The 20,584-nt window shown below is 39.2% G+C and overlaps 1 long non-coding RNA gene across 1 annotated transcript; it reads right to left on the reverse strand.

Annotated features, from left to right (window-relative positions):
• Positions 1–1,101: 1,101 nt before the first annotated feature.
• LOC109488957 lies at positions 1,102–19,146 on the reverse strand. Its single transcript, XR_004626522.1, has 3 exons — positions 18,931–19,146; positions 3,457–3,571; positions 1,102–1,159 (listed from the first exon to the last, which is right to left on the reverse strand). It is a non-coding gene; the product is annotated as an uncharacterized LOC109488957 (long non-coding RNA).
• Between the last annotated feature and the right edge of the window lie 1,438 nt (positions 19,147–20,584).

Genomic DNA, 20,584 nt, shown 5'->3' on the forward strand with positions numbered 1-20,584 from the left:
TTTTTTTTAAAGATTTTTTTTATTTATTTATTTGACAGAGATAGAGACAGCCAGTGAGAGAGGGAACACAAGCAGGGGGAGTGGGAGAGGAAGAAGCAGGCTCACAGCAGAAGAGCCTGATGTGGGGCTCGATCCCATAACACCAGGATCATGTCCTGAGCCGAAGGCAGACGCTTAACCGCTGTGCCACCCAGGCGCCCCTACAACAAATAATCTTAAAATCTGTATGGAACCACAAAAGATCCCAAGTAGCCACAGCAATCCTGAAAAAGAAAAACAAAACTGGAGGTATCAAAATCCCAGACTTCAAGAAATATTTAAAAAAGCTGGAGTAACTAAAACAGTATGATATTAGACACATAGATCAATGGAACAGAAAGAAAAACTCTAATATAAACCCACAATTATATGGTCAATTAATCTTTGATAAAGCAGCAAAGAATATACAATGGGGAAAAGACAGTCTCTTCAAGAAATGGTGCTGGGAAAACTGGATAGCTACATGCAAAAGAAAGAAACCAAACCACTTTCTTACATCATACACAAAAATAAACTCAAAATGTATTAAAGACCTAAATCTGAGACCTGAAACCATAAAAATCCTAGAAGAGGGGTGCCTGGGTGGCTCAGTCAGTTAAATGTCTGACTCTTGATCTCAGCTCAAGTCTTGATCTCAGGGTTGTGAATTCAAGCCCCATATTGGGCTCCACACAAAGCATAGAGACTACTTTAAAAAAAAAAACAAATCCTAGAAGAGCACAGGCAGTAATTCCTTTGACATCAGCCATAGCAACATTTTTCTAGATATGTTTCCTGAGACAAGGGAAATAAAAGCAAAAATAAACTATTGGGACTACATCAAAATAAAAAGCTTCTGCACAGCAATCAACAAAAAGGCAACCTGCTGGAATGCAAGAAGATATATGCAAATGATATATCCAATAAAGGGTTAGTATCCAAAATATATAAAGAACTTATACACCTCAACACCCAAAAAACAATTCAATTAGAAAATGGGCAGAAGACACAAACATACCTTTCTCCAAAGATGACATCCAGATGGCCAACAGACACATGAAAAGATGTTCAATATCACTCATCATCAGAGAAATATACATCAAAACCTCAAAGAGATATCACCTCACACCTGTCAGAATGACTAAAATCAAAAACACAAGAAACAAAAGGTGTTGGTGAGGATATGGAAAAAAAGGAACCCTCATGCACTGTTGGTGGGAATGCAAACTGGGGCAGCCACTGTGGAAAACAGTATGGAGGTTCCTCATAAAGTTAAAAATAGAACTACCCTATGATCCAGTAACTGCATTACTGGGTATTTACCAAAAAAATATAAAAACACTAATTCAAAGGGTACATGCACCTCTATGTTAATAGCAGCATTATTTACAACAGCCTAATTATGGAAGCAGCCCAAGTGCCCATCGACTGATGAAAGCAAAAAGATGTGGTGTGCTGGGTGCCTCGGTGGCTCAGTCAGTTAAGTGTCCGACTCCTGGTTTCAGCTCAGGTCATGATCTTGTGGGTCATGGGGTCGAGCCCCACATCCAGCCCCACACTCGGTGGCATGAAGTCTGCTTGAGATTCTCTGCTCCTCTCTCTGCCCATGCGTGTGCACGCTCTCCCTTTCTCTCTCAAATAAATAAATAAAATCTTTAAAAAAGAATGAAATCTTGCCATTTGCAACAACATGGATAGAGCTAGAGAGTATAATGCTAAGCGAAATAAGTCAGAGAAAGACAAATACCATATGATCTTACTCATATGTGGAATTTAAGAAACAAATGAGCAAAGGAAAAAGGGAGAGAAACCAAGAAACAAACTCTTAACTATAGAAAACAAACTGATGGTTACAGAGGGGAGGTTGGTGGTAGGATGGGTAAAATAGGTTATGCAGATTAAGGAGTGCACTTGTGATGAGCACTGGGTATTGTATGGAAGTGTTGAATCACTATATTGTACACCCAAAACTAATATAAGACTGTATGTTAACTACACTGGAATTAAAATTAAAAATTTAATTTAAAAAGTATCATTTAAAATAGCAACAAAAATGAGACAGAGCTAACAAAATATATGCAAAATATGTATGCTTAAAAAAATACAAAACTTTAAAGAGATAAATAAAAAATGGCACTATATAACATGTTCTTGGATTGGAAGACTCAATATTGTTAGAATGTCAAGCCTTCTCCAAACTGAACTATATATTCAACGCAATCTCAAAAATAATTCCAGCAGAGTTTTTGGTAGAATTTGGCAGACTGATTCTAAACATATGGAAAAGTGGAGGGCCCAGAATGGGTAGAACAAGCTTGAGAAAGAGAAATAAAGAAAGAGGATTCACATTACCTGATTTCTGTACTTAATATAAAACTAAGTAATTGTGGGGCACCTGGGTGACTCAGACAGTTAAGCGTCTGACTCTTGATTTTGGCTCAGGTCATGATGTCAGGGTCATGAGAGTGAGTCCGCATCAGGTTCCATGCTGGGCATGGAGCCTGGTTAGATTCTCTCACTCCCTCTCTCTCCCTCTGCCCCTCCCCACCCTCACGCTGGTACGCGTTCCCCAAAAACAAAAAAAACAAAAAACTAAGCAATTAAGACAACGTGGTATTGGTAAAATATTTAAATATACACCAATAAAATAAAACTAAAAAAAAACAAAACAAAAACCCCAGATCCACAATTCAAAGGACACACTTAGGAAATGTTCCTTAAGTATTTCAATGTTAAGTATGACAACGGCTATTAGGAAAATATCATGTCCCAGATTACCAAGAACTATTTTTTATTTCTTTGTTTTATCATGAATGAATACTGATTTATCAAATACCACTGTAATATCTGTGGAAATGACCTTAAAATTTATTTCCTTTGACCTATTAAGGTGATATATTAAATTAATATTTCCTAATGTTGAAACAGCCTTGCATCTGAAATAAACAATGTTTATTTGGTTATGATATTTTTAGATGCTGTTGGATGTAAAGGAATAACCAAGAAAAAAATAATAGATGGGGAAGTTCTTTAAATGATTCATAAATTTCGAATTTCAATTGAGGAACCAAAGAGTAGAACAGACCCTTCTGAAGAACAAATTTGTTATCTGGAAATGCAAGTGAATGTGTTATCACACTATCCAGATCAAAAATGAAAGAAATGGAATTCCTGAATGAAAGAAAAGAAAACTAGAGGGCAGGTCTAGGAGGCCTAATTGCAAATAAAAGAAATTCAAGAGGGACCACATTGGAGAAAGCAATCATCAAAACACAGTGCAAGAAAACTTCCCTCAGGAGGAGACTAGAGTTGTTAGATCAAAACACTCACCACGTGCCAGGCAGGATAAATGAAAAAAGGCACTTAGATATACCCTGGCAACATTTCTCAAGTTTAATAAAGAAAAAATAAAACCTTTCAAAAACAAAGGTTACTTACAAACGAACGTGCATGAGGCTGGCACTGGGACACAGCGAAGCACATAGGATCTGAAGACTACCTGGCTGCAAATCTTGGCGTGCACGTGGTTAAGTTACTTAACTTCCTTGTGCTTCTGTAAAACAAGGATGATGACAGTACTTAACTTCTAAGGTTGGCTGGAAGCAGTATTTGAGATAATACATGGAAGAGTCCAGCACATAGTAAATTGTAATCACCGGACTTCGACCTGTTAATACTGAAAGCTATATCACAGAGTGAAAACTCTGTAGACTTTTGAGAAGGCAAGAGCCTGAACCCTCCCCAGAGCTTAATGTTTAGCACTAATGATCTGAAAGCTGTAGCATAAGCCCCACCCTATTGCCTCCAATGTTACCTGAGCTCATACAAGTGAGAAGTGAACTGATGGACAGAAAGAGTCACATTCATTAATTTTTATTAATGTGAACAAGGCAAGGATGACAGTTATTTTAGCCTGGAGCTAAAGATTATCAGAAATGAAAAAAGTTGTAGTCTCTGTCAAGAGTAAGTGGACTCACAGTGGAATCTCTGAGTCACGGAGGACTCTCCTACAATGAATAGATCTTACTGTTACTGCCATGCAGGACCCTCCAGAAAGTGAACTAGTATGGGATTTGTGGCTGCCTGATTTGCGTGTCATAAAAAAGTTATATCATTCATTCAGCAAATTGGGCACATCTGTGTTATGTGTGAGGCAATATACTGGGGATCTGACTGTGAATAAGACACACCAAGTCCCTTCCCTCAAAGAGTTTACATACATGAATCTTGATTTATATGACTCAAATTAGAATGCCCATGTGACGTAAGAAACTGATTACTGACTAAAGTCATTAAAAAAATTTAAAACACACACACACCTCTTTTAAGCCCAATTACACAAGAAACAAAACCAAAGAGATCAACTTCCAAAAGTTAATCACGAATAGTTGAATGTTATTTTAACTTAATTTGTCTCATTTTTTATAGTTCTGTGAATGCAAAAGCTAGCATAACAATTTGGTGGAACTCTTGTATTAATTAGTTCAATTCTGCTTACTAAGCACTTAGCACCAACCAGAAATAGTTTAAATGTTCCTCTCTAGATGCTAGCTAAAAATTTCCTAGTTCACTACTTATTTTCAGATGGAAGATTATTTCTTCAGTCCAAAAGGAAGACATAGAATTAAATTGCATATAATGAATGTAGTGGGTTGAATGGTGGCCACTGAAAAATCTGCCTCATGCCCTAATACCTAGAACCTGTGAATTACCTTATTTAAATAAAGGACCTTTGCAGGTGTAATTAAGGATCTTGAGATGAGGAAAGTATCTGGCTTATCTAGGTGTGCCCTAAATCTAATGACAAGTGGAGTCTTAAAGTCAGTCCTTATAAGAGTGCTTTTCAGAGAAAGGACACAGAAGAGGAAAAGACATAAAGCAGAAAAGAAGGAAGCTATGAGAACACAGAGGCAGAGCCTGGAGTGAGGCAACCAAGTCAAGGAATGCCAGTAGTCAGCAGAAGCTGGAAGAGGCCAAGAACCTTTCAGACTTCTGGCCTCCACAACTGTGGGAAAATACATTTCTGTTGTTTATACCCCTCTGTCTGTGATTATTGGTTACTGCAGCCCCAGGAGAGAGTGAACAAAGGCATTTTGGTAAGGAACTTTGGGTTTAAGTCCCACACCTGGCAGTTAGTCCCTATTTGCTCCTTAGCAAGTCCCTTAGCCTCCCTGAGCTTCCACTGCCTTATTAGTAAAAATGGGATAATCAGACCTGTGCTACTATCCCCCAGAGTTCTGAGGAGACTCAAATGAAATCACCTCTGTGAAAACATTCAGAATACTGTAAAATTCTATGCAAAGATGTATTATTATTATTATTATTATTATTATTATACTTTATCTGGAATTCCAAGTGAGGTTCGGAGCCTAGGCTCTTTATTCAAACCCACTTGCTGCAACACTTTACGCAAATCAATACTTGCCTAATTGTAACAATGCCAACATTCTATCAATTCTTAATATCAATTTTTTTGTAGAATTAAGCTATCACTAATATACATGGTACACCTCTCTAGTGCTAGGATTTAATGAAGGTCTAATTACCACTAACCCTATCATCTATTTTATTTCCCTCCAGATATCTCCTACTACTGTCACACTAATTTAGTAAAGAGACCATCTAATTGGTTTATTGCCCAATATATATTAACAAATCAGTTCTAGCTGATTTGCCTTCAACAATATCTGTGAACTCACTTAACATAATCATAATTCTTTCTCTAGCTGACCATAATTATCCAGTACTGAATTTTTCTCAGCAAAGAATGAACCATTAATAACCTCTTCCTCCTATTTCTGGTTTTCCCCAATAGGCAGATCCTGGTCTACCGCCAGACCTAGTTCTTCTTTCCTAAAGTCAAGTATATTTATGAAGTATAACCATAAACTAAAGATATGAGTTCCACAAGTTAGGCACAAAAGTTAATTTCATAACTCTATAATCTTACTTTAACGACTTATAAGTTTATATTTTCTAAATAATTTTTCCATTTTTATTTCACATAAAACATCTTTAAACACATTCTAAATTATTGAGAGGTTGGTTCTACAGCAAGCTGCAAATGTCTTTCCTTCAGGGCAAGGAAGTTTGACATTAAAAAAAAATTTTTTTTAAGATTTTAATTTTTTTTAAATTTATTTGACAGAGAGAGAGAGAGCCAGCTAGAGAGGAAACACAAGCAGGGAGAGTGGGAGAGGAAGAAGCAGGCTCCCAGCAGAAGAGCCTGACATGGGGCTCGATCCCAGAACTCTGGGATCACGCCCTGAGCCGAAGGCAGACGCCCAACGACTGAGCCACCCAGGCGCCCCTGACATTAAAAAAATTTTTAATGGTATTTTGATAATGCAGTCTTGTACCAGAATTTATTTTCTCATGTCTTAATCATTTTATTCTATATTGGAGTTGAATGGCATTCAAATCTTCCTTAGATCTAACCCAGAGTACCATAAAAATTTTATTGTCTGAAATGTTGCCTCTTCAGAGAGCTTTAAGTAAATGTAAAAGAATTCTTCCCAAAAACCAGTTGAACAATAACAACTTCGATGGATTTTGAGATTTGTAAATGTAATAATCACTTGTAATTATTATCATCAACAACATACATCCTTAAAATGAGATGTCCTTCAAGAATGCTTTAGGTGTTCCTACCCAGCCACTGAATTGTGGGTAATATGTTATTTTAATATACCTAACTTTATTACCTTTCCATAGGGAGCAATTAAATCACCTCCAATATGCAGGCTAAGCATTCAGTTCTCAGAATGGTCACTAAAAATTTTCAAATAAAAAATGCTACTAAGGAAATCCACAGCCATTATTTTGTGTATATAGGTGAATGTTACCATATGGCATTATCCATAACTTTAAATATAGGCGTTATCCCCCTACAAATGGATTTATAAAGGTACTGCATCATCTCAGATCAACAAGAAATTTAGTAACAATAATCTAATTTTCATGATCTCTAAATGGCCCACAAAAAAAGTAAACTGTAAGCCTCTTCCAACTGTAGCCTCCACATTTTTCAGTCAATTCCACATGAAACTGCCAAAATACTACATATTCTGTGAAATGTGTTAACTCCCTTGATAAAGAAGATGTTCCTTAAAAGTTCTAACTCTAGATTGTCAGAAGGAAGTCTTAATTAACTTAAAAAACATCCTGGGGTGCCGGGCTGGCTCAGTCAGTAGAGCACGTGATTCTTGATCACAGTGCTGTAAGTTGGAGCCCCGTGGTGGGTATAAAGATTACTTAAAAATAAAACCTTAGAAAAAAAAGAAAAGAAAAGAAAAGAAAAGAAAAGAAAAGAAAAGAAAAAGGAAGAAAGGCGCCTGGGTGGCTCAGTCGTTAAGTGTCTGCCTTCGGCTCAGGGCATGATCCCAGCATTCTGGGATCAAGCCCCACATCAGGCTCCTCCGCTGGTGGCCTGCTCCTTCCTCTCCCACGCCCCCTGACTGTGTTCCCTCTCTCGCTGGCTGTCTCTATCTCTGTCAAATAAATAAATAAAAATCTTTAAAAAAAAAAAAAAGAAAAAGAAAAAAAAGAAAGAAAGAAAAGAAAAGAAGAGAAAAAAGAAAGAAAAAGAAAAAAGAGAAAAGAAAAGAAAAAAAAAACTTTAAAAACATCCTTAAAAGCCACACATTCCCCCAATCACCCATCTTAGCAATCAAAGTATAGAATCTGGCCCCTCGCCACTAGAGGGGGTTGTTTCTTCTATTGGTTTCTCTTCCCCCTAATTTGGCTCACCAGAATTTCTGGCTGAACTAGAAATAAGCCTCAAGATAAACATTCTGACCTTTATTTCTCCTTTATATTGTGTGGTCCTTTCATTTTATTTCAGGCTGTAAGTTGCCACTAAAATATCAACTTCAATCCCTAATTATTTGTATTATTATGCCCCATATCACACTTCCTTGCCTTTTTACAGACTAGTAATGAGCTACACAGAGCTGATTCATTACTTCAACATTAGTTCACTGGAAAATAATCAGAAAATCCAACTAAGCCTGAGTATTCGTTTTTTAAAAACAGGTTTTTTTATTTGCCATATTCATATGATTTCATTTGAATCACAATAATACTATTGGAAAAATGACAAATTTAACAAATTTCAAAGAAGAAACTCAACGTTTTCAAGTGACTTGACCGAGATTACAGGTGCCAAATAGTAAAGCCATAATGAAGACTCAAGTACCCTGACCCCCAGACATTTCTAGTGCTACTTAGTTTATGCCATGAGTAAAAGACAGGAGATGAGAAAACAGACCAGTTCTTTACTGCTTTCTGTGAAGACCTCTGGTCTGAGGCAGAGCCCTTTAGAGAAGACTGAGACAAGAACTGGCCAGTCAGAATCTGCACACACTTTATGAACCCAGAAGACGGGAGGGAAGAGCTCTGATAAGAGCAAATCTATCATAATAAAATCAAATCCATGATGTGAAACTGATGGAGAAAAAGTAGGTATACCACTCAGAATGCTTTTGGCTGCAAGTGACAAAATCCCAGATCATGCCGGCTTATACAATAAGGAACTGTATTATCTGACAGAACTAGAAGTACAGAGGTAGATCAGACCAGTACAGTACAATCACCACGTCAGTACGGTCATCAAAGGCTCAGGTTTCTTCTCTCATTCGGCCACCTTCTAGATGAGCTTCATCCAAAGCTAGTTTCTCTCACTGTCCTAAGATGGCCTGAGCAGTTCTAGCCATCACATTCACATATAACATCATCAGAGGAAGAAACAGTACCATCTCTTTCTTTTACCTCTTTTTAGGGACAAGAAACTCTTTCCCAGAAGCACTCTGGCCCTCCTCCAGACTTCCTTTCACATCTCATTGGCCAGAATAGGTTACAGGCCATTCCTAACCCTTCACTGGCAAAGGAAATGGGATCAACCATAATTGCTTAGACTAATCATCTGGGGTAGAATGAATGCTGAAGAGTCAATCACCATGACCATACCATGGGCAATTTATAATGATGAGTATTACTGTGACATTGTTTTCACTCCAGAACAAAACTGTAATTTAATTATGCTGTTTCCATGATCATAACTATGAGGCATGTGCTTTGCCTGAGACTCAGATAATTACTCCTTGCTCAGGTCCCATATTTATCATCATAAACTTATTCATCAGATATAAAACACTTTATTAAAACTTTCCTATTTGATCCACTATTTTTTTAAATCTTTAATGCAACATTTTAGAGCAAGAATGGCAAATAGGTTTGTGTCCCACACCTACTCCAGTAGAAACAGCTATCTAGAACCCCACTTCAAGACAGATCCAAAGCTGACTTTGGATCCAGTGAAAAATAGTGACATGACTCATAGTGATATCGTTCATGGACTTGGGTTGGGGCACAACACACTGAGTATATCTGCCAGCTCCCATTTAGGGAAAATCTCTTGAAATAATTCTCCTCCAATGATAGTGGATTTCTCTGTTGCAATGCCTCTCTTTTATTTTAGTGAGGATCCAATCTACCTTCCCCTCTCTCTTCATTTTCCCCATGTAATTTACATACACACTCATACACACAAACACACACACACACACACACACACTATACACCAGGCATGAACTCTAAAAATTACTTTATATATAATCAGTTCCACAGGAATTCTAAAAACTGACCCCCTTTTGTAAGTCCACGGAAAGACTTGGCAGAATGGCTTCACTTACAAACTGTCTCACTTAAAGGAAACAGAGGGTCTTTGGGGCCCAGTCTGGATGTAGGCCTAGGCACAATTGAGGGACAAACGGAAAAAGAGAATGGCCATCTATTCCCAGTCAAAATGGACGAGTCCACGATTGCCAGACAAAAACCAGAAAGGAACTAAAACCTAATTCTGGGCAAAGGTGACTGACTAATCAATTAGTGAAGGATCTTTAAATAATGACAGATTGCAAACAACATGCAGAGCTTATGTGTATAAGATGCATCTGAAAAGACAGGGAAGGGCAACAGTGGTTATTCTGGGATGAATTAACCTATGGCTTTTTTTCTTTTGTCCTTCTATTCCTTCCTTATCTACATTTTTCTGAGTGTCCTGTACTGCACATACACTGCCTTCTTAATGAGGGGGAAAAAATAAAGGAAATATATTTTTATCTTATCGTTTGATATTGTGGTTGTTCCAATTAACCTCTAACTGCCTTGTAGTTAAGATCAAGCTTGTCCAACTATTCTCCTAAGGCTGGGAAGCAAGGCTGTTTTAACTTTTTGATATCACAAGCAACAAAGTATTCTTGTAGCTGAAAATCAATTTGAAATATAAAAGAAGAAAAATTAGAAAAATCCCTTAAAAAATGAATCAAAAGCGTTTAATCACCCCATAATACTCTGAAATTACCACTACTCAAAAATTTGACAGCTTAGCGTATTTTTTTAAGTCCCAAATCATTTTTTTACCCAAATTGCCAGTTGGCCAGTTTGCTTTCACCTAAATTGTATTTGGCCAAAATTAGTTTTGGCCAAAATGACTTTTAAGTCAAACTGGTATTGGACAAAGGACATACTACCAGCATCAGGGGAAAGTCTAAAGGCAGAGATAAGAAATAGGATCCCTAAAAAACATTCATTAATAAAGAACAAGCAAGATGTCCCTGGGCAAGTATGAAAAAAAAAAAAATCACCTAGTGCAATGGTTCAAAGTAGAAGGAAATTTTTTATCAAGGAGCTATACAACTAACCTAAGTAGCTAGTAAGGATACCAAGTTAATTGAGTTTCATCTGCCTGCTTGAATTCTCTCCCCTGGTAGACAATGCTAAGGTTTTCCCCAGGTTCCCTATGAAAAACCCTAATCTGCCTGGGGTTCAAATTGAAGACGAATGTTCCCCAAATCATTCTACAATCACTTTCCCAGTAAATGAGGTTCTGGAGATAGCCACTGCATGATGGGGGATCCAAACCAGTGTTCTGACATATTATGGTTCCCATTCCAAATTATGGAAGGTAATATCCCATACTGTCAGACAAAGTAGAGATGGCAGATGATAGGAATTTGCACAGAAAGAAGCAATCCCAATTGCACTGCCTTATGATGAAGGACTCAGGTAGTGGACTTCAGCTTCTACAATAGCTGGTCAATATGGCTAGAAAGAGCTAGAAGGTATCTCTAGTTTGAAGTCTTCAAAGGAACCTGTTTATAGTTAGGATTTCTTTTAAGCCACTTATTGTTCAACAGAAAATCCTGGCGAGCTTTCTGAGCAGCCTGTATTCACTCAAATATTAACTGGCTGCCAGGCTGTTGGTGTTGCTGAGGTAAACTGCTGAGAGTGAAAGACATCATTGCCATTAAAAAAAAAAAAAAAAGTGTCCTACAGGAGGGAAAACAGACAACTGTATTTCTATTCAATCTCAACAAAGTAGCTGTGAAAAAAAGGTAGATAAATCAGTCTCAGTTTTGGTAAGAAGGAGAACAACATGGAGATGGACTAGTCACAAATGCTGTTGGGGCAACTGAGTAGCCATTTGGAGAAAAATGAAGGTGGACCCACACATCACACCATACACCAAGAAAAATGAGCAAAAACTTAAGTGTAAAATAGAAACCACAAAAACAGTAGAAAACAATGTGAGAACATTCTTTCATAACCTTGTAGTGGGGCAGGCTTTTCTAACTACAACCCAAACTCCAGAAATCATAAAAGACTAACAAATTCAACATTTCAGAAAAAATTCTACTCAGCAAAAACACCATAAGCAAAGATAATGGCGGGGGGGGGCATGTTGCAACTCATATTACAAAGGGCAAATGTTATACACATCAGCTACCGGGTGGTTATTAAACAAACCCCCACCCCCACACAAGAAAGGCAAAGGATTAAAGACACATTTCACAAAAAAGGAAATACAGATGGCTCCTAAATATATGAAAAGGTATTCAAACTCATTAATAAGAGAAATAGAAATTAAAACTACACAAGATAACATTTTTACCTGTCATACTGGAAAAAATCCAAAAGTTCAATAATACAGTGTGTGGGCAAGAATCTGGGTAACAGGCACTCCTATACATTTCTGGTGGAGATGTACATTGTACAACCTCTACGGACGGCAATTTGGTAGTATTTATAAAACTACACTGAGATCTACTCTTTGGTCAGCAATTGCACTTTTAAGAATTTACCCTATAAATACATTTATACCAGTATGAAACAACCTATGTAACAAAAGTACTTATTGCATTATTGTTTCTAATAGCAAAAGATTGAAAATTTCCCAAATGGCCATCAATATGGGACTCATTAAAAAAAAATGATGCTATACCCAAACAATGATGTGGAAGAGATTTCTAAAATATATTATTAAAGTGAAATATATCTGGGGGGCGCCTGGGTGGCTCAGTGGGCTAAGCATCCAACTTTTGATTTCGGCTCAGGTCATGATCTCAGGGTTGTGAGATCCAGCCCCACATCGGGCTCCGCCCTGAGCGTGGAGCCTGCTTAAGATTCTCTCTCTACCCCTCTCCGTCTGCTACTCCCTCTCCCCCCAAAAATGAAACGTATCTGGGATATTTTCCCAGTGTTATAGGAAGAACTCCAAGATACACCGTTAAGTGAAAAAGGGAGAATACATATAAGCTTCCATTTATATAAAAGAGAAAAACAAATTATAGTTGTATTGGTTTGAATATGTATCTAAAAACTCTGGAAGGATGGGAATTGAATAAATGGGGAACAGAGTGGAAGGGAAATTTTCATTTCTAAACATTTTGTTGTTTGAATCAAGTGAAGGCATTACCTTTTAAAAGTTAAAACCTTAATATAGTAAATGTTTAGTAGATATAATTCAAGTTATATATACAAAATACTCTACATTTGGGCCCCTCAGTCTGTGGGTGCTAGATGGCAGACAGATGTGCGCTTGCAGAGGCCTTAAACAGCAGCATCCAGAACTGAAAGGCAAAGTGAGGATTATGGTTGGAAACCTGATGACTAGAAGTGAAGAACTCACTGATGAACAGGTTGCTTATGCCCAGGGCAGAGACGGTGAAGACAGAAGAGAAGAGCACAATCTTGTGAAAGTACCATAGTAAAAGAGGCACATCAAAATAGGTACGCCAGAGATTAATTCTTAGGGGTAGTTAAGGTCAAAAGGCGGTACAATTCCTCAGGATACTGAATTGGTTCTTAGTTCAAACGCATGTCACAGAGTGGTAGAATTCAGGGCGTATCGCCCTCGATCTGGGCAACTAGAAGTGTCTGCTGACTAGCTGCCGCGGTGAGCCAAGGCAGTGGAGTAGCAGTGGCACAGTGATGTGCAGCAGGCCTCCTCTGCTGCTCTCTTATGCCTAAACTCCAAGGAAAACTCTCTCAGAAAAGTTAGTAAGGCCACAAGGCTGGTTAGGATTTAAAAAAAAAAAAAAAAAGAATATTTTGAATAAACTTCTTGAAGACTTCTTTCATTCATGCATCAAATATTTACAGAGCACCTACTCTATGCCAAGAACTGCTCTAAGTGCTCAATAAATTCATCCCCCAAAATTAGTATGTCAGAGATAATTTAAACAAAAAAGGTATTTTAAAAGATTTTGAGATGATAGAAACTTCTCTTAAAAATTTTTCTTGAAATATGAAAAAGTCACTAAAAAGTCAATTGACAGCTATAAAATGTTATGAAATTATGGTAAATGGATTTTGATTTTTATCCAACTTATTCTATTGTCTTAAAAGGGTGAAAATAGTGACTTAACATGTGAATTTAAAATAAGACAATCATTCTCAGAAATTAGAAATAATGAGGAAGCTTGTTTCAATTTTACTGAACTTCAATAGGATAAATCTTTAAAATACAACTTTCTATTCTCATCACTACAATCGATAAAACAGGAAAACATAACTGGAAAAGGGAACTAATTCAGAACAGATGTCGGGGAGGAATTTTTCCAGTAGTGAACTATAAACATGCAGAATAAATACTGGAAAATGTATTATGGTAAAAAAAAATCAGAATCAGTTACTAATTACATGATCTAAGCAGGAAACCAGATACCTAAATATGTAGAACAGGCATTTAAAAAATAGCTCTAAATTAATGGACCAACCATGTTTTTACTTTCCAAACCTCAGATAATATATAAACCTGCAATGTGTTAAAATGCAGGTATTTCTCAAAGCCTATAAAGTCAGCTCTTTTTTATCCATAAAGATGTATCCAGCTGCAAATGTAACAAGTTTGCAAACAGAATTTATTGTATTCTTTCCACCTGATGTGCTAATATTTTTTCAACCTAATACCTACTTGGTACTTTCCTTTTGACCAGGCTTCTTAATATTTCACCCTATCTACTTACACTCTACAAAGAGATATATAAAGACTTACAACCCCACCATCACCAGTTATTCTCCAGGAAAAAGTGAAAAGGACAGTTATTCCTCGGCTGCTACATCTAAGAAGAAATGGTTTATGCCTAGCATGCAGTGAGGATCAGAAAGGAACTGAAACAAACAACACTATCCACTCCAATGAAAGTTTATTAATTTGTATGAAGTCGATTTGCTACTCATCCATATTCAAATGAATATACAAAAACAAACTCCATAGTTAAATATAAAATGACTTTTGGACTATCCAGGTTTCTGCTTGTTTCTGCTTTATGGATAAGACAAGGCTGTGATGCTAGCAGCACATTAACTCTCTCAGGCTACCAAGATCCCACTCAATGGCTACAATAATTATCAAGCAGGCCCAAGAAGTTTAATATAATATTACTGTTATAAGCACACGTTATATACAAAAGTTATTGAGCCTACTGACTCCAGCAATCATGTAGTGACAGGAGACCAGACCAGAGCTGACTCGTGATTTGCAATACTTAACTGGCCTAAAAACGCATTCAACTTTAAAACCCAAAAGATCCTGAAAGGTCATAGAGTGAGCCCAACAATGTCATTGTACGGATAAGGATATTAAGGCTCCAAAAAAAGCTTAATAAACTTACCCAAGGTTGGGCAGCCTCATGGCAGCAAAGCCAGACCCAACCCTCTGAGAAGCAATCTAGTGCTCTGTCTCAGATACAGCAGCTCACTCTTGGAGAATATGCTGAAGCAACTGAAGCACATGTGAGGCAATCATTTTTTTTTTCAGAGTTGGGTAATAAGAAAAAGGGTTATGCGGTTATATTTGGAAAGCGATATTAACTTCATCTATCACTTCTAGCTAAAATGAAGATCTTATTTTATAGGTATATATGATATCCTGAACTGATTGATCACACAGGAGTAATAACTTTTCTCCCCCAAATCACTGTGGTCTTCCAGAGTTTACCAGCAACTGGGGAAAACATGACTAAGAAATAAACTCTCTTCTTAAGCCTGTTATTTACTAATAGAAAAAATATATTATTTAATGAGATTTTAAAATATTATTAGCACTTATACTATTAAATAGTCTATCTCAGTTTTTACTCTTTCTAAAATCTTCCATAACATAGAAAGTCTTCCCTGATCTACTATATTACTTTTTCCTTTTAAATTTTTTTTTTAAGATTTTATTTATTTATTTGACACAGAGAGAGACAGCCAGCGAGAGAGGGAACACAAGCAGGGGGAGTGGGAGAGGAAGAAGCAGGCTCCTAGCAGAGGAGCCTGACATGGGGCTCGATCCCTGAATGCTGGGATCACGCCCTGACCCAAAGGCAGACGCTTAATGACTGCGCCACCCAGGCACCCCTAAAGTAAATTTTAATATTCTAAGTCACATGGGTCTCTCTCTAAAACTTCCAACAAATATAATTCTAAAATGTCCTTGCTTTACTTCGGCATACATATAGTGTCATAGAAATCCAGTTAAATATATTTTGGAAGAGGTAGGAAATTAAGAAATTTTTGTATTTACTTCATTTATATACAGATGTTAAGAGTTCTCAATTTTCTAAACCTTAAGAAATTTTTCCAAAAGAAGACGACATTACATTTCCTAGCCTACAACATCCAGTTCATCACTGAGAAAAAGCAGCATAAGTGCAAATAGAGGGAGAAAGAAGGTAGAATAAGATTCAAACCAAAGTCAATCGGGAAAAAAAAAAAATCATAGTATATCTTCCTATGCAGATATATCAGATACAAGCCAAACTGCAATTTCCTTTTATCACCATGCAACTGTCTGGGCTTGTGGCAGGTACTTTGACAAGGTATCTTCAATCAGGAGAGTCAAAGTCGAGGTTAAAGAAAACAACTAACATATGATCTCATTTACATCCATTCATGCCAAGAATCTCCTAATCCATACAATTTGTTATTTATATGATGGCTGGTCTCTATTTATATTCAAATTTAGAAGGAGGAAATATTTTATGGATGTTTACTATCCATGTTAAACTTCGGTGTCACAGAAATTTCAAATATATGTGAAGCATGTCTCTGAAGCTTATAGTTTGACGGGGGAATAAACTATGGACACAAAAGCAGAAAAAGCAGTAAAATAAGAACTCTATAAAAGACTAAAGCATAATGTGAGTTCGTTTCTTGAGCTAGTTTTACAGGAAAGATAAGATTTCAATAAGCAGAGAAGAATGGGAAGAAGGAATGTCATACAAAGGAAAACTATGAACAAATGTGGGAGGGTGAAAAGATGTTTGAAGAACAGTAAAGATACCAGTTTGAATAGAATGGGGAAATTCTGTGGCAATAAAGAAGCCAGGATGTGGATACTTTTGGGTTTTACTTTGAAGACAATATCCAGCTGCTGAAGACTTTTGAGCAACGATAGAATTGATATGGAAGACAGGGTATGCAGGCAGATCAGACAGAAAATTACGACTGTAGCCCCATGTTCCTGGGCGCAGAACACTTCAGTTTGTAAGTCAATGTCAGTTGCAGTTACCAAATTTTATATATTCATATTTTTTAATTTTACATATATGAACATATATATGCATATATAACATAGAACTTCTATAGTGATTCTAGAGACTTGGACTTAGACAATTCTTTCATTTTCCCTTCCTATTTTCACCTTAGGTAACAACTTCTGGCTTGGAATTTTTATTTCACCTTTCTTTACCCAATCTTCGCATTAATAAGACTCATCTTCATTCTTTGTGTATTAGCAAAATCAACAACATTATATGTCACTGCTTAATCAGAAGAGCATTTTTTAAATACCACTTTGTTAAAGCAATTGTTTTATATCACACACAATAAATTCCCCAAATTTCATATTTTCCAAGAGAAAGAGCACTTTTCTTTTCTTGAAGACTACACCTATGAAACTGAAACAGAACGAAAGGCTATTTATTATGCAGTGAATTTGTAATAGTTACTTCATAGAGTTTTTAACAGATTGGCTGCCATAAGTACCATGAAAACAGAAAATAACTGCTTTCTTTGCTTTGTGTGTGTAAACTAGGCCACACGTGAATGTCCCTCTTCTAGCAAAAGGACCAAACCAGGTAAGTTTTCAACATTTCACAGACTAAGGTAGTCTTATTCTATTTGATTTCCCAAAAGAAGAGCTTCCATTATAAAGTATTAAGTTTCATTAATCCAAAATAGTCATCGAAAAGGTAATTTTGATAACTGAAAGTCATATTACATATGGCTTACAGAATATTATGTGTGATTTCTAGTAAATCAAACTTAATGAAAACGTATAGAACAAGAGAGAGTAATTTCAAAAAGAAAAGAGAATGATTCATTCTGTTTGAGGAATTGCATAGGTTTAGGGACCTAGGATTAAGGAGAGGATGGTGTCCCAGATTGCAAGAGAGCCTTGCCTCTGCTTCTATGACTTTCCATTTGAGTGCAAAAATGTTGCCACTTATCAGTGACCGCTGGAACCTCTCCAACAGTCAGTCCAGCTTCCTACCCAGAGGAGCACTAAGCCAGCTGATTGGCTCAGCGCAATCAGACAACAGCCCTCAGCCCAGCAGCGGTGGAGGAACAAAGATTGACGACCCGATACTCAGGAAGGAAAGGATGTAAACGAGGCAAGGGGTGGAGGAAAGCACAGAGTCAACCAATACAGAAGTCCGGAAAGACATATCCACTCAAAGAAAGAAATGCTTTTACCTGGAGATATTTGGCCAGGGATGGGTTGGGGTTTTTTTTAAGGTAAACAAGGATATGGGCTTAAAACGGTCATTGGAGGAGCCCAATTCATATGAACAAACTTGGTAGCTTTACAACTACCTTGAGTGGTCAAAGACCTTTTATATATTAACATTTAGAAAATGGAGTTTATTCAATAAATTAAAAGGTGTCCTGTTTCCTAACAACTGTCCCTAATTTTAGGGTTCCTGCTTTACAGTGATTCCAGTTCTGCGTGAGATTTCAAATTGAAGAGGGAATGGGTGGGGTGCAGAACACATGAAATTTTTACAGCATGGAAATAAAAGTATTTTTAAACTTTCTTGGGGGTGAAGAATTAGGCAAGAAGTAATACGTGGAAACTGTCAAGTGCTTCTCTACACACCCACCCACCAGATACCATCGCAGCCGGGTAGGGGAGTCTCCCTCTTCTTGCCTGACAGCTTCACTTTCTTTGAGGTCTTGAGCTGGTGATCACACTGGCCCGTCATGGTATTTTCAGTTAACAAAGCAGTTACTCAACAGGGGAAAAAGCCACAAAGGAGCAGAGCAGCTGCTGCTGCACCCGTGATGCAAGTGCAGGATGAGCCCCGGGCCGCCACCGCCGCCTCGGCTCCTCCGTGACGTCCGGGAGGGGTATCCCCGGCTCTCAGGAAGTGGTGGCCGCGGGCGGCTCCGCCCCCACGCGACTCGGGGCTGGCCGGGCCGCCGGGTGGCAGGACTGCCCAGCAAGTTGGCAGACGGCTTTCGCCGTCCGACACACACGCACGCCCCGCGGGCCGTGCGCCCCGCTCCCTGGCCCGCGCCTCGCCCTCTTCTCCCGTCACACCCCGCGCCCCCTCTCTCCCAAGGCTCACACCCACTCACCCCGACCCCCTGCGCAGAGCCTGGCCCAGCGCCGCCGGTCACTAGACGGGGTCGAGCCGGGTCCAAGATGGCGACTCCGCCCCCGCCCCCTCCGCACTCCTGGCGGGGTCAGGGCGCCCCCTCACGCGGCGGGCTCGCGCCCGAGGCCCGGCTAAAAATAATCCAGGCTCGACTATATTTGGTTCTGCCGGATCCCGACGCGGCCGCGCGCACTCCGCCCCGCCCCCTGCGCCCCGCCCCGCCCCGCGCGCTCCGCCCCGCCCCGCCCCGCGCAGCACTGAATGGAGAAGGGGCGGGGGTGACCGAGGGGAACCTACTCCGCTATCTGCGGCGCGCGCCGGCGGCGGGGCCCGGCCAACCGCCGAATTTAGTAACATCGCCTGCGTCAATCACGCGCCTCCTGTGCGTCAGCGCCGCGCGGCTCCAGGTCCTGCTCCCCCCATCCCCCAGCCTTTGAATGGATACAATGTAGCAGCGCCCTCCTTCCTTCCGAGACTGGATTGGAACCCGTGGCAGTGCAGAGGCTCCGTTCGCCTCTGCCGGGTCAACTTTCGGAGCATCCTCCCACGGTGTTCTCCACACCACCCTGTCTGAAGTGGAAGTGGAATCGAAGAAATATACCGATGTCGTATATATATACTAGTTTTGTTTTCAAGTTTCTGGTGCTAACTCGAACCTTCGATTCTGAGCCGTGTGCTGTCAACGGGATCCTCCCCCCACTGCGCCACACACACACACACACACACACGCACGCACGCACACAAACATTGGGACATGTCAAAGAAATAGAATGTCACACCTGATTTAAGCGGACTGCATGAAGACCATGCCGTCGGCGTTGTTGCACTCAAATATTTTCTCCTCCTCAAAAATTCATATCTAAAAGAGGTTGTTTTCACTCAGCTGCACTTTGGAACTAGGAGACTTTAACTTTGATAAATTTTTGTTTTTGTTTGCAGCGAGAAATTCACACTTAAATTCAACATTTCCAGGAAGAAATTGCTCTCCCTCATACAGTCGCCCAGGGTTTCTGCACACCATTTCATGACAAATGTGTCCCAGAAGACCAGAGCAAATCCCATGGCGAGGGACTGACTAATAAATCCTGTTGATTGATTTCGAAATATTTAATTCGGGAGATTGAGGGGGGGCAACCATCAAAAAGTGAAAGTGTGATCTGAGATTTCCATTTCTGCGGGGGGGGGCTATGATTTGTAACAGTCAGACCCGCTCAGCTGTTCAACACGTGTGTGTTTGTTTTACACACGTTAAGTAGTTTCTGCTGCAGCGCGCACGTGGATGATGGATGTGCACTCAGTTGGGTTATAGTGGGTCCAGTTAGGAAATCCACACCTTAGTATAATGAAATAAGACCTTATCTTCCAGAGCCATCTGCATCCCTGCGCGAACACGCACTCAGCAAATGATGCGAGGAGGAGATGGATTAGCCTAGACGCTGAGGGCCAGCGAGGCTTAAACAGCTTTGGAACTGTTGCTTGAGGAAAGCGCAGCTGCACCTCAGGGAGTCTTCGGGCCGGTGCCTGACTCCTGCACCGGCTGCCAGGTCACTCAGAGAAGCTGGCTGGCGGAGCCTTCCCTTTCGGAAGAGCTGTCCTCTCCCTTACCCCCTCTCCCTGGCTTCATGCCTCAGGGC

Source organism: Ailuropoda melanoleuca, chromosome 7 (assembly GCF_002007445.2).
Source record: "Ailuropoda melanoleuca isolate Jingjing chromosome 7, ASM200744v2, whole genome shotgun sequence".
Classification (NCBI taxonomy): domain Eukaryota; kingdom Metazoa; phylum Chordata; class Mammalia; order Carnivora; family Ursidae; genus Ailuropoda; species Ailuropoda melanoleuca.